The following is a 13714-nucleotide window of genomic DNA, read 5'->3' as shown; positions in this document are numbered from 1 at the left end:
AGCTGGGTTGCTGGCTGTGTACATAAAAATACACCTCTATCTGAAAAGTGCTGCATGCAAAGAAGAATTAATCCAAAAAATTTCAATTCCCTCTTTTTCTTAATTGTATAATTAGCTGGGAAAACACTAAAAATGAGAAAAGCAGTGTCATCACAGACATAGCTTAAAGCATGTGGATTTTTAAAGTTCTAATATGCAATGGTCATGATGTTTACATTGCATGTGCTTCAGGAAAAAAATGTTTTGAACAATCATAGTCGGGCATGTCTCAAGACACTAGGACAGACAAAACCAGAATCAACAGAAAGGAGCACGCGGAGCGGCCTTTTCTAAGAGCAACCAGGGAGGGTCCGGGCGGGAAAAGAGCAGATAAGGGAGCAGAGCAGATCCGTACAGAAGGGGCCAGGCTGCCCGTTCAGGGGCCTCGCGGTGGTCCACCCCTACCGCGCTGCGGGAATTAGGGAGACAGACCACGAGCAGGACAGAGGAGGAGGGCGTTCCCGGAAGCCACACCCCGGAAGGACTCGCTTGCATCGTTGCCGGGAACTTCCTGTGCTCCATTTCTTCAGAAAGTTCTGCGTGGTTTTTCCTCCATTCTACCCTCTGGGGTTGCTTCAGCAATTGGGATTAAAGAAAAATAATGTTTCCAAGCTCATATTTCTGGCAATACTCCCTGACTAAACATGTGCACACCATTCCCAACTCAACCTTTCCGAAATAATCCACTCCCTCAACCGTAACCTTCCAGTCTTGGGTCTTACTTATTTCTCTGCTTCTGATCTCTCCCTCATCCTGGTCTCTTCTTGTTCACTATTTCACAACGGTCAGTCTTGTTTTTCCGTTCCCATGAAACTTGAAAGGAGATAAAAACATCCTCCATGTTAAATTATGTATCTCCTTTTTGAATGCTCAAATCTCATTCACATGGCTTTTCTCTCCTATCATATCTCTTCCTTTCCTCTCGAACTTTCTTCCTCTCTCATGTTGCAAAGATTATGTTCTCTTGTTTTTCTTTTTTTTTTCTGATCATTCTTTAAAAATATTATTGCACATATTTTTTCTAACATTGCCTTTAATATTATATTACTTATCTATTGATGCAAAACAAACTGCCCCTATAATTCAGCAGCCTAAAATAACACACATGTATTATCTTACATGGACTTCCTAGGTGGCTTAGCGCTGAAAAATTTGCTTGCCAATGCAGGAGACGTGTGTTCCATCCCTGGGTTGGGACGATCTCCCAAGGAGGAAATGGCAACTCAGTCCAGTATTCTTGCTTGGGAAAGCCCATGGACAGAGGAGCCTGGCAGGCTGCAGTCCATCGGGTGGTAAAGAGCAGGACACAGCTGAGTGCACACAGACCTTATCTTACATATTGTAGGTAAGGAACTGGCATGACTTAACTGGTGCTTGCTCTCAACCTTGCGATCTGTTGGTTAGAAGCAAATTACACCTAGGAGGATATTATACAAAGCTACAAATACTTGGAGGTAGAGATTACAGGCAGAGAAGGCAATGCTTCCCACTTCAGTACTCTTGCCTGGAAAATCCCATGGACAGAGGAGCCTGGTAGGCTGCAGTCCATGGGGTCGCTGAGGGTCGGACACAACTGAGTGATGTCACTTTCACTTTTCACTTTCATGCATTGGAGAAGGAAATGGCAACCCACTCCAGTATTCTTGGCTGGAGAATCCCAGGGACAGAGGAGCCTGGTGGGCTGCTGTCTATGGGGTCACACAGAGTCGGACACGACTGAAGCGACTTAGCAGCAGCAGCAGCAGCAGCAGCAGAGATGGCAGGAGCTACACTGGAAACCATCAATGACAAAGGTTATTGTTTCTGCTGTTCTGGGTTAACACTCTTCTCACTGGATTCAGCTGTGAATCATAAATGTATCATATACATGTAGAACTGATCACACACCACAGTGTGACCACAGGCCTGCCTTTTCTGTTGCCTACACCATCATGAACCTGTGGGCAGATTTCATGTCTCACTTGTCTCTCCATCTTGAATATTGAGCATAGTGTCCTATATATCCAATGGCATTAAGCAGGCATTTAATTAGCTTTCAGTTCAGTTCAGTTGCTCAGTCATGTCCGACTCTTTGCGACCCCATAAATCACAGCACACCAGGCCTCCCTGTCCATCACCAGCTCCTGGAGTTCACTCAGACTCACATCCATCGAGTCCATGATGCCATCCAGCCATCTCATCCTCAGTCGTCCCCTTCTCCTCCTGCCCCCAATTCCTCCCAGCATCAGAGTCTTTTCCAATGAGTCAACTCTTCGCAGGAGGTGGCCAAAGTACTGGAGTTTCAGCTTCAGCATCATTCCCTCCAAAGAAATCCCAGGGCTGATCTCCTTCAGAACGGACTGGCTGGATCTCCTTGCAGTCCAAGGGACTCTCAAGAGTCTTCTCCAACACCACAGTTCAAAAGCATCAATTCTTTGGCTCTCAGCCTTCTTCACAGTCCAACTCTCACATCCATACATGACCACTGGAAAAACCATAACCTTGACTAGACGGACCTTTGTTGGCAAAGTAATGTCTCTGCTTTTGAATATGCTACCTAGGTTGGTCATAACTTTTCTTCCAAAGAGTAAGCATCTTTTAATTTTGTGGCTGCAGTCAGCATCTGCAGTGATTTTGGAGCTCCAAAAAATAAAGTCAGACACTGTTTCCACTGTTTCCCCATCTACTTCCCATGAAGTGATGGGACCAGATGCCATGTCTTCATTTTCTGAATGTTGAGCTTTAAGCCAACTTTTTCACTCTCCTTTTTCACTTTCATCGAGCGGCTTTTTAGTTCCTCTTCACTTTCTGCCATAAGGGTGGTTTAAGTCATCTGATACCTTTTTGCATGCTCCATTAACCCCACACTCTCTAAAGTGATACCACCTCCCGTTACCTACTGGGGAACATGATTCTGCCAAGTTCATTAGATGAAGTATATTTACTGAAATTAACATGTGTGGGAATAATTTAGTGCCTAGAAATTTTTTAAAAAGTAACAGAGGAATTAACTGTAGATGCAAATGTCCCATTTGATTATCTACATGTTTTTCCCCTTAGATTATTGTGTGGTTTAGCATTTGGATACTCTAAAAAGCAAAGTAAAATATACTCTGCCCCTTTTTAAGAGACAGAAAAGAGCCAAAAAAAGTAAAGTAATCAAAATGTCGGTTAAACATTAGTGTATGAGATTTTAGGCCACATTGTATAAGTGACCCTAATAAAATGCCCTTGGAATTTCCACCATTTATAAACTGGATTTGATAAAATAGTTGTTGTTAAAATTTTTCAGGTGAAATATCTTCTAAAAAACTAGCTCTTACAGATATTTTGAGATGCAGACCTTATAATTTGATTTTTTTTTCCCTTGAAAGGAAAGCTATGACTGACCTAGACAGCATATTAAAGATCAGACATCACTTTGCCCATAAAGGTCCATATAGTTAAAGCTGTGGTATTTCCAGTAGTCAGTCAGTCATGGATGTGAGAGTTGGACCATAAAGAAGACTAAGCAATGAAGAATATGTTTTTGAATTATGGTGCTGGAGAAGACTCTTGAGAGTCCCTGGACTGCAAGGAGATCCAACCAGTAAATCCTACAGGAAATCAACACTGAATATTTATTGGAAGGACGACACTGAAATTGAAGCTCCATTACTTTGGCCACCTGATATGAAGAGGCAACTCATTGGAAAAGACCCCGATTCTGGGAAATATTAAAGGCAAAAGGATAAGAGGGCAGCAGAGGATGAGATGATTAGATAGCATCACTGGCTCAATGGACATGAGTTTGTGTAAACCCCAGGAAATAGTGAAAGACAGGGAAGCCTGGCATGCTGCAGTCCATGGGGTCACAAAGAGTCAGATATGGCTTAGTGACTGAACAACAACAATAACAAGGGTTTATCTAGCAGTGAATTAAAGCATTCCATTATTTTAGAGGGATGTAATTGTGAATAATGTTAGAATATTTCTTAGTTATGAATCCAAGATACCTTTTCAACTATGCTTGAGTAATGCTCATTTTAAAAGTCTGAACTGATGATTTAGACACAGAAAGACAACTTAGCAAACATTTGTTTCAACTAAATGTTTAGGCTGCATGTTAGAAAATATCCTCTGTTCAATGCTGGGAATTTATTGACACTTACTTATTTCTTCTAACAGATGGACTCGGCTATGAAGTTATATATAAATAGATGCTGTCTGAAGTTTTCAAACTCTAAATACTGTTCATAAGGACATTATTATTTTTCTTTCAAGCTTAGAGTATGAAACAACCTCTTTTCTATATAGTGAATGCACGCTTTTTCAAATGTTTCCATTGAATTAACAAAAGTATGCATTCTAGCATAATAAATACCTCCTTCAGAACTTGATTTCAAAAGTATACCTAAGTAACTTAAAATCTGTATTTATTATCTTGAATAGAGACACCGAGGATTAGCATTCAAAATTTCACAATATGCTCTGCTCCATGGTGTATCCATAACTTATACTGGGCCTTTTATTAGAGATCATCCTTCCAGGCACAGACACGAATCCTGACTTAAAATGGAGGGCGGATCGTCATGGTAAGAAGCTGCCTGTGTAGACTCCATCCTGAACGTAAGCCAGCAGCGTGGCTCTCTTCATGGATTTTCTTAATCAGTTCATCTCCATTCAGGAATGTAAAAGGACTTTAAAGTAGCTTTACTTGGACTGCAAAACTGGGCAAGAAAAGATTATAGCAAATCTTCTCAGTGATTCTATTATATTTCAGTTGGTCTTTTTTTAAAAAAAATGGGATGGGTGAAGGTGAAGAGAAAACTTCACGTGGCACTTAACAAGTTTTCAAATTTGAATATAAGTTTTTGTCTTAGCCTCAAATGCAGTTACCAACAAATACATTTTCCTTAATCTTTGAAAATTATAAAGGCACACATGAAAGCCTATTTGTCAGAGCCTCGTCATTGCAGCTACTGGGGGAGGACAGCTAATTTTAATAAAGCTCAACTCTAGTGGAGTCAAGCCTTCTGGAATGGTGTGTGAGGAGCTCTGCAAATCCTCTGCCACAAAGCCAATGATCGTACTGGACAAAATTGTCAGAAATCATCATTTTAGGACTCTGGAGGTAGGCAAATCTATAACATTCCAGCTGGGACCTGCTCACCTGAGTAAAAACTGTTGCGTCATCACCCACTGCTGCTAAGCTGCTGCAGTCGTGTCTGACTTTGTGCGACCCCATAGACAGCAGCCAACCAGGCTCCACAGTCCCTGGGATTCTCCAGGCAAGAACACTGGAGTGGGTTGCCATTTCCTTCTCCAGTGCATGAAAGTGAAAAGTGAAAGTCAAGTCGCTCAGTCATGTCTGACTCTTAGAGACCCCATGGACTGCAGCCTACGAGGCTCCTCTGTCCATGGGATTTTCCAGGCAGGAGTACTGGAGTGGGGTGCCATTGCCTTCTCTCGTCATCACCCGAAGGAATACTAAAATGGCAATTCTGATGAATGACTAAGGCTGAGTGTAGACACTCAAGGAAATGGGAAACTTCTGGGGGCTTCAATCTTAGAGGACTCCCTTCATGAGCTTTATTTAACAAAAGCAATCCCACCAGATTCTCATGGTGATCCCACTGAAATTCTTGAGACCCTGGCAGTGGAGTGGAGAAGGGGAGAGCAGTCATCTTAGAAATGCACATAGAGTTCATTCTCCATGACAAAGAACCACTTCCCAGGTAAAATGACTTAACCAGACCTTATTTCATAAGAGATAAGTGAGTTCTCCCCATACCAGTTTTTAATCCTCCCTTCTAATCACGGTGGGAGAAAATGTAGTCAACAGAGGTCAGGATCAAGAAGATCACTTGAGAACACCGCAGCTAGGAAGCGGAGTAAGAAGTGTAGGGGAGCAGCTCTACCAGTCGAGAAGCGCTGGTGAAGATCACAGATGCCCTAGGCAGCTATGACACAGATCTAAACATAAGCCTATAGAATTCTTCCCCTCCCCAATTTTTCACTCCATCGACAAGGCTCCAGTATAATGAGAGAGCATCACAGATGAAAGAACTGCAACATTCAGACTCTAAGAGTAATTAGGAAAAACTTGAGAAAAAAGACAAAAATAAGGACTCCATGGGACACTGAAGCCTCTGTCACCTAAAGCCACAGCAAGCATTTAACACAGCCCAGCTTATAGTCAGATTAACACATTCTCACACTGAAGGTCTATTTCACTTCAGTTCAGTTCAGTCGCTCAGTCGTGTCCGACTCTTTGGGACCCCATGAATCGCAGCACACCAGGCCTCCCTGTCCATCACCAACTCCCAGAGTTCACTCAGACTCGCGTCCATCGAGTCCGTGATGCCATCCAGCCATCTCATCTTCTGTCTTCCCCTTCTCCTTCTGCCCCCAATCCCTCCCAGCATCAGAGTCTTTTCCAATGAGTCAACTCTTCGCACGAGGTGGCCAAAGTACTGGAGTTTCAGCTTTAGCATCATTCCTTCCAAAGAAATCCCAGGGCTGATCTCCTTCAGAATGGACTGGTTGGATTTCCTTGCAGTCCCAGGGACTCTCAAGAGTCTTCTCCAACACCAAAGTTCAAAAGCATCAATTCTTCGGCACTCAGCCTTCTTCACAGTCCAACTCTCACATCCATACATGACTACTGGAAAAACCATAGCCTTGACTAGACGGACCTTCGTCTGCAAAGCAATATCTCTGCTTTTGAATATGCTATCTAGGCTGGTCATAACTTTTCTTTCAAGGTCTATTTAGTCAGTTCCTATTACCTGGTACAGTATGCTTGTACTGTGCTTGGTCGCTCAGCCGTGTCTAACTCTTTGCAATCCTATGGACTATAGATGTTCAGGCCCCTCTGTCCATGGGGATTCTCCAGGCAAGAATACTAGAGTGGGACAGGATGCTTGGCTTTCAACAAAAAAATTACAAGGCATGTCAATAAGCAAAAAGAAATCAGAGTCTGAGGAAAGAAAGCGTCATAAGAACTGGACTCAGATATGCCACAGTCATCAGAGTATTCAGACAAAGAATTTTAAAAGACTACAGCTAATATGTTGAGGCTTTTAATGGAAAAGTTAGGCACTATGCAAGAACAGATAGGCAGTGTAAACAGAGATGAGATGACCTAAGCATGATCAAGAAGACATGCTGGAAATCCAAACCACTGTAATAGAAAGAGAGAATGACTTAGACTGGGTATGATCAAAATGAGAAATGATAAATTTGAAGAGACGCCAATAGAAGCCTGACAAATTGAAATGTGAAGAAAACGAAGAATGAAAACACATACACATAACATTCAAGAATCATGGGGGGATTTCAAAATGCACAGTCGAAGTATAATTGAAATACCATATGAGAAAAGAGAATGAGATGAAAAGAATATTGAGAGTAATAATGCATTGCTTTCTAATATTAATGACAGACACCAAATCACAGACAAAGGAACCTCAGGGAACATCAAGTAGGATAAATACCATAAAATTATGCTTGCTGCTGCTGCTGCTCAGCTGCTTCAGTCGTGTCCAACTCTGTGCTACCCCAGAGAGAGCAGCCTACCAGGCTCCTCTGTCCCTGGTATTCTCTAGGCAAGAACGCTGGAGTGGGTTGCCATTTCCTTCTCCAATGCATGAATGTGAAAAGTGAAAGTGAAGTCACTCAGACCTGTCTGACTCCTAGCGACCCCATGGACTGCAGCCTACCAGGCTCCTCCATCCATGATTAGGCACATCTAATTAAAACTGCAAAACTATGGACAAAGACAGAATCTTGAAAGGAACATAAATGGGGAAAATATCTTACCTAGAGAGAAACAAGAATATGAATTACAGCAGATGTGTTATTAGGGACGATATAAGCAAGACGAGAGTAAAATGAAACTGCAGCATTGTGGATAAGTAAAATGCAGAAAGAATAACCTTTTCAATAAATAGTGTTGGAAGACTTGAGCAATTTGATGCAAAAATATATAACACAAACCTAAACATCAATCATGTACCTTTCACAGAAGTTCACTCAACATGGATCACAGACCTGATTATAAAATGGAGAATTATAAAATTTCTGCAGTATATAGGAAAATATCTAGGTGACCTTGGGTTTTGTGATGAGTTTTTAGCACTAATGGCAAAAGTACTATGGAGGAAAGAAAAAAAAAAGACTCTAGATTTCATCAAATCAAAACTTTCTGCTTTGCTATACATTGCTAGGAGAATGAAAAACCACAGATTGGGAAAAAATATTTGTGAAACACATATTTGTAAAGGATTTGTATCCAGTATATAAAAAGGGTTTGTACCCAATATATAAAAAGACCTATTAAACTCAATAATAAGTAATAATAAATGACACAATTAAAAAGTGACCAAAAGATATGAATAGACAGTTCAGCCAAGAGGATGTACTAATTACAAATAAGTATTTGAAAAGATTCTCAGTATCATTTGTCATCGTATGCATGCTCAGTCACTCAGTTGTGTCTGACTTTGCAACCCTATAGACTACAGACCACTGACCTTCACTGTCCATGGGATTTTCCAGTCAAGAACATTGGAGTGAGTTGCCATTTCTTCCTCCAGGAGATCTTCCTGACCCAAGGATCGAACCAGCATCTCTCCTGAGTCTCCTGCATTGGCAGATGGATTCTTTACCACTGAGCCACCTGGGAAACCCATCACTTATCATTAGCGGCATACAAATTAGAGCAACAATTGAATACCTCCACAGTTCAGTTCAGTTCAGTCGCTCAGTCGTGTCCAACTCTTTGTGACCTCATGAATTGCAGCACGCCAGGCCTCCCTGTCCATCACCAACTCCCAAAGTTCACTCAAGCTCACGTCCATCGAGTCCGTGATGCCATCCAGCCATCTCCTCTTCTGTCTTCCCCTTCTCCTTCTGCCCCCAATCCCTCCCAGCATCAGAGTCTTTTCCAATGAGTCAACTCTTCACATGAAGTGGCCAAAGTACTGGAGTTTCAGCTTTAGCATCATTCCTTCCAAAGAAATCCCAGGGCTGATCTCCTTCAGAATGGACTGGTTGGATCTCCTTGCAGTCCAAGGGACTCTCAAGAGTCTTCTCCAACACCACAGTTCAAAAGCATCAATTCTTTGGCACTCAGCCTTCTTCACAGTCCAACTCTCACATCCATACATGACTACTGGAAAAACCATAGCCTTGACTAGACGGACCTTAGTCGGCAAAGTAATGTCTCTGCTTTTGAATACGCTGTCTAGGTTGGTCATAACTTTTCTTCCAACATATCTTACTAAAATGATTATATTTTTTTAATGAAATAATATGGGAATAATTGCTTGTGCAAGCTCTCATTCATTGATGTAGGAATGCCAAATGGTATGGCCCACTTTGGAAGATGATTTTATAGTTTCTTACAAAAGTAGAGACTTTTACCATGAGGTCTAGAAACTTGGCTCCTGGATATTGATTCAACTGATTTAAAAAATTATATCCACACAAAGCCTTGCCAAATATGTCTATAGCAGCTTTACTCATAAACATCCAAAACTGGAAACAACCAAAATATCCTTCAAAATGAATGAATAATCAAATTGTGGCATATTCATGCAATAAATATTATTATCACTCCAAAGAAATAAGCTGTCAACTCATAAAAAGATACTGATGAATCTTAAATGCATATTGCTGAATGAAAGAAACCAGTATACTAAGGCTACATGTATAACATGATTTCCTTTGTATACTGGAAAAAGTCAAACTTTCTATAGAGATAGCAAAGAAAATACCATTTTCCTGGAGTCCACAGAAAAGGAGGACAGTGCAATAGGTGAGCCACAGGTTCACTGTTTTTCATGGTGTGAAACTCCTTGGTACAAGTTTTAATGGTTTATCCATGGCATTGACAAATCCCACAGAACTTGACAGCAAATAGTGAATCCTACTTCCTGAAAATTAAAAAGTCATTCAGGATAGCAAGGCATCACAGCATGTGATATGACAAAGCAATATAAGTGTGTTAAAACGTGTGAAGCAAACTCACCAAAAGAGGTGAACAAAAAAGTGATGACAAGTGTTTACATGCTGGTTATTACATTTATATGCTCACCATTTAAACACCTGGATAATTAATTACATTTTGTAGTTTCATCCAGACATTTGTTGATGAGTAGACAGGGAAGAAGTTAAGGTTACAGCATCATATGTTTTACAAATAATGACAGAAAATGATGAGTAACTTGGGAAATATATGAAGTCCCTAAAACTAAAGACAAAATGAGCTGCTTACCTGCACTTTACCCTAATGCATGAAGTCTTTCTCTTCTTCCCGAGCACAGGGCTATGGGTTAACATTTTTGTTAGGGCTCTTCCTGTGTCCTGGGGTGGAAGAAGTAGGTGTGGATGGCAGATGGTGGTCGCCAGGTTTCACTATATTGGGGCAGGAGGTTGTGACAATAAAAGGGAGGAGGCTATTTAATAGAATGACCCATTTGGGAAATGTTTAAATTTGGACATAAACATGAATCCTTGTTCAGCTTCATACAGGTACAGATGGCTACATATAAACATATTTTAGATGGAGGCATATACATGGGTTAGTATACACACATATGTCTACTTACTGTGTCTAGCAGAAAGGGCCTAGAAACAACGGGACCCCAGTAGTAACAAACACAGCTCACTCCCAATTCTTGGATTTCTATTAAATATCAACATTCTCTAATTAAAAACGTAAAACTAGAACTCTTACAAGTAATGTCTGATTTAAGGACTGGGCCAGGAAATGAGATGGGGGAGATGGAGAGAAAGAGAGTGAAGCCTCTTATAGCACCAGAAAGTGAGACTGTGCTCATAACAGAGCAAAATCAAGCCTACAATAGTTTCAGAAGCATGTCCAAAAAACTCGAGAGCCAACTGAGAGAGTTCCCAAGGCCAAAGTGGAAGTAGTTCGAGCAATGAAAGATAATGTAGTTGAAACACAACCCAATATATAAAATGAATATCCATGAGTTGTGTCTTAGCTCGAGTCACTATAATGGAATACCATAGGCTAGGTGGCTTGAACAAATAGATGTTGAGTTACTTACTGTTTTGGAGGCCAAAAGTCCAAGTTCAGAGTGCCAAGAAGGTTTGGCTCAGGAAAGAGCCATCCTCCTGGTTGTAGATGGCCATCTGCTTGTTCTATCATCACATCATAGAGAGAGAGGAGAAGTAGGCTTTCTGACTTTAGTAAGAGCACCAATCCTGTACACGGAAGCCCCACACTCCTGGCCTCCTCTAGTCACCTTCCAAAGCCCCCACCTGCTATGACCATCACAATGGAGGGCAGCTCATCCATTTGGGAAGGACACATTCAGCCCATAGCAAGTTGACACTGATGATATAAATGATTCAATAGATAGATACATGTGGGAAGAGAGACGAGAAACCTTTGCAGAAGAATCTCTAAGCATCCATGTGGACACTTTGCCTTAAGCTGGTGGATCTTGATGCCCATTACTGAAGTGTGGGCCACGCATGGCTAATTCCTTTCCAAGAGTCTGGTAAAGAGAGGAGAAAAAAGTGATTTTGCAGCAGAGAAACCTGACAGATGTCACTTAAACCAAATAACTAACACCAGTAGTGACCGGTTGTGTTGGCAACATGACCTTTGATAAGCTGTGAGAAGAATGGTCCTTGACTTTCTGACCTTCCTCCCAAAACACATGACCTCAGCCTGATCATGAGTGAAACATCAGACAAAAACCAGCTGGCGGACCTTCTACAAAATACTTAACCAGTACTCTTCAAAGCTGTCATCAGCAGCAACGGAAGCCTAAGGCACAGTCGAGAGGAGCTTGAGGAAGTACCGTGACTACAGGCAATGCTGGATCCTCAGTGAGATCCTGGAACAGGAACCTTTTTGCTGTCTGTGGTTGAGTTAGATAAAATGAGTGGATACATTGCAAGGAGTGAGCAGGGGGCAGGTTTCAGGGTGGGTGGACTGGGCTTTGGAAAAATGAAAATAACCCTGTGTTAAATGACTTGAGTTCAGTATGAATTTTATTTTAAAAATGTTCACATGTCTATTGGTTACTATAGGGCTCTTTATTTATCGGAAGTTGTGTTCCCTTTTTGCCCTTATCTTCGTTATGAAACCTGCAATCCTGGACATCCTGGCTTTGCTCCTACATACTGTGAACAACTGATATGTTGTCAAGTCAAAGGAGTCTGTCTTTATGTTTTGACCTTTTAACTCTACCCCTGATTCCTTGCTGATTAAAGATAAAGGGGGAAAGTTTGAGTAAATATGAAAGGGTATTTAAATAGCCTCTTTCAGATCTCACACACCCACAGTTTCATTGTCATGCCAATAGTAGGGCGATTGCTGTCCTTACCCACAGACTCAAATACCGAGAGCTCCATTCAGAGATTGAGGGTAAGTCATGCTGGCAATGTCATTCAGTTATTTATCATTTATAAAGTATTAGAGCTACGGTTTCTATTTTCATCAAATCAATTTTAGTGAAAAGATGTAGTTCTGTGAGGACTTCACTGGTGGCTCAGCTGGTAAAGAATCCGCCTGCAATGCGGGAGACCTGGGTTCGATCCCTGGGTTGGGAAGATCTTTTGGAGAAAGAAATGGCAACCCACTCTAGTATTCTTGCCTGGAGAATCCTGTAGACATAGGAGCCTGGTGGGCTGCCGTCCATGGGGTCACACAGAATCGGACACAACTGAAGCAGCTTAGCATGCATGCATGCATTGGAGAAGGAAAAGGCAACCCACTGCAGCATTTTTGCCTGGAGAATCCCAGTGACAGAGGAGCCTGGTGGACTGCCGTTTATGGGGTCACGCAGAGTCAGACATGACTGAAGCGACTTAGCACCAGCAGCAGCTTGGAGAAGGAAAAGGCTATGGCCTCCAGTATTCTGCCCAGGAGAATTCCATGGACTCTCTAGGCTATGGGGTCTCAGAGATTTGGACATGACTGAGTGACTTTGACTTTGTAGTGCTATGAAAACCTTTGTCAAGTCCTTACTGTGTGTTAGGCTCTGTGCTAGAACCAGGGAGTTTAGAGATGACAGTTGCTGCTGCTGCTGCTAAATCACTTCAGTCGTGTCCGACTCTGTGCGACCCCATAGACGGCAGCCCACCAGGCTCCCCCGTCCCTGGGATTCTCCAGGCAAGAACACCGGAGTGGGTTGCCATTTCCTTCTCCAGTGCATGAAAGTGGAAAGTGAAAGTGAAGACGCTCAGTTGTATCTGACTCTTAGTGACCCCATGGACTGCAGCCCACCAGGCTCCTCTGTCCATGGGATTTTCCAGGCAAGAACACTGGAGTGGGCTGCCGTTGCCTTCTCCGAGAGTTGACAGTCCCTCTTTAAAAGAGTCAGTGCAGATGCATTAGGGATTCAACCCCGCAGGTGTGTAACTGAGCAAAGCTGGGCATTTGGCCCTTGGTGAAGGGGAACAGGCCATGAAGGAAAGGCAAATGAGGGCCAAAGTGACAGGTGGGACTCATGACGCAGACGTGTTTGGAACTTGGTCCTCCTGCCACCACTGTCAGAAGCTGGAAGGACGCAGACTGTGACCCCATCCGAGTTTGACTTTATGATGGCTCTCTGGTGGCGGAGTGAAGAATGGGATATGCTTGCCCCGGTTGGAGTTGGCAAAGGAGATGAGAAGGAAGGTACTTGGTTAAAAGATCACTTCTGTTGGCCAAGAACATGGTGAAGATTTG

This window comes from Budorcas taxicolor, chromosome 20 (genome assembly GCF_023091745.1).
Source record: "Budorcas taxicolor isolate Tak-1 chromosome 20, Takin1.1, whole genome shotgun sequence".
NCBI classification, from domain to species: domain Eukaryota; kingdom Metazoa; phylum Chordata; class Mammalia; order Artiodactyla; family Bovidae; genus Budorcas; species Budorcas taxicolor.
Note: the sequence above shows the minus strand (reverse complement) of the source record.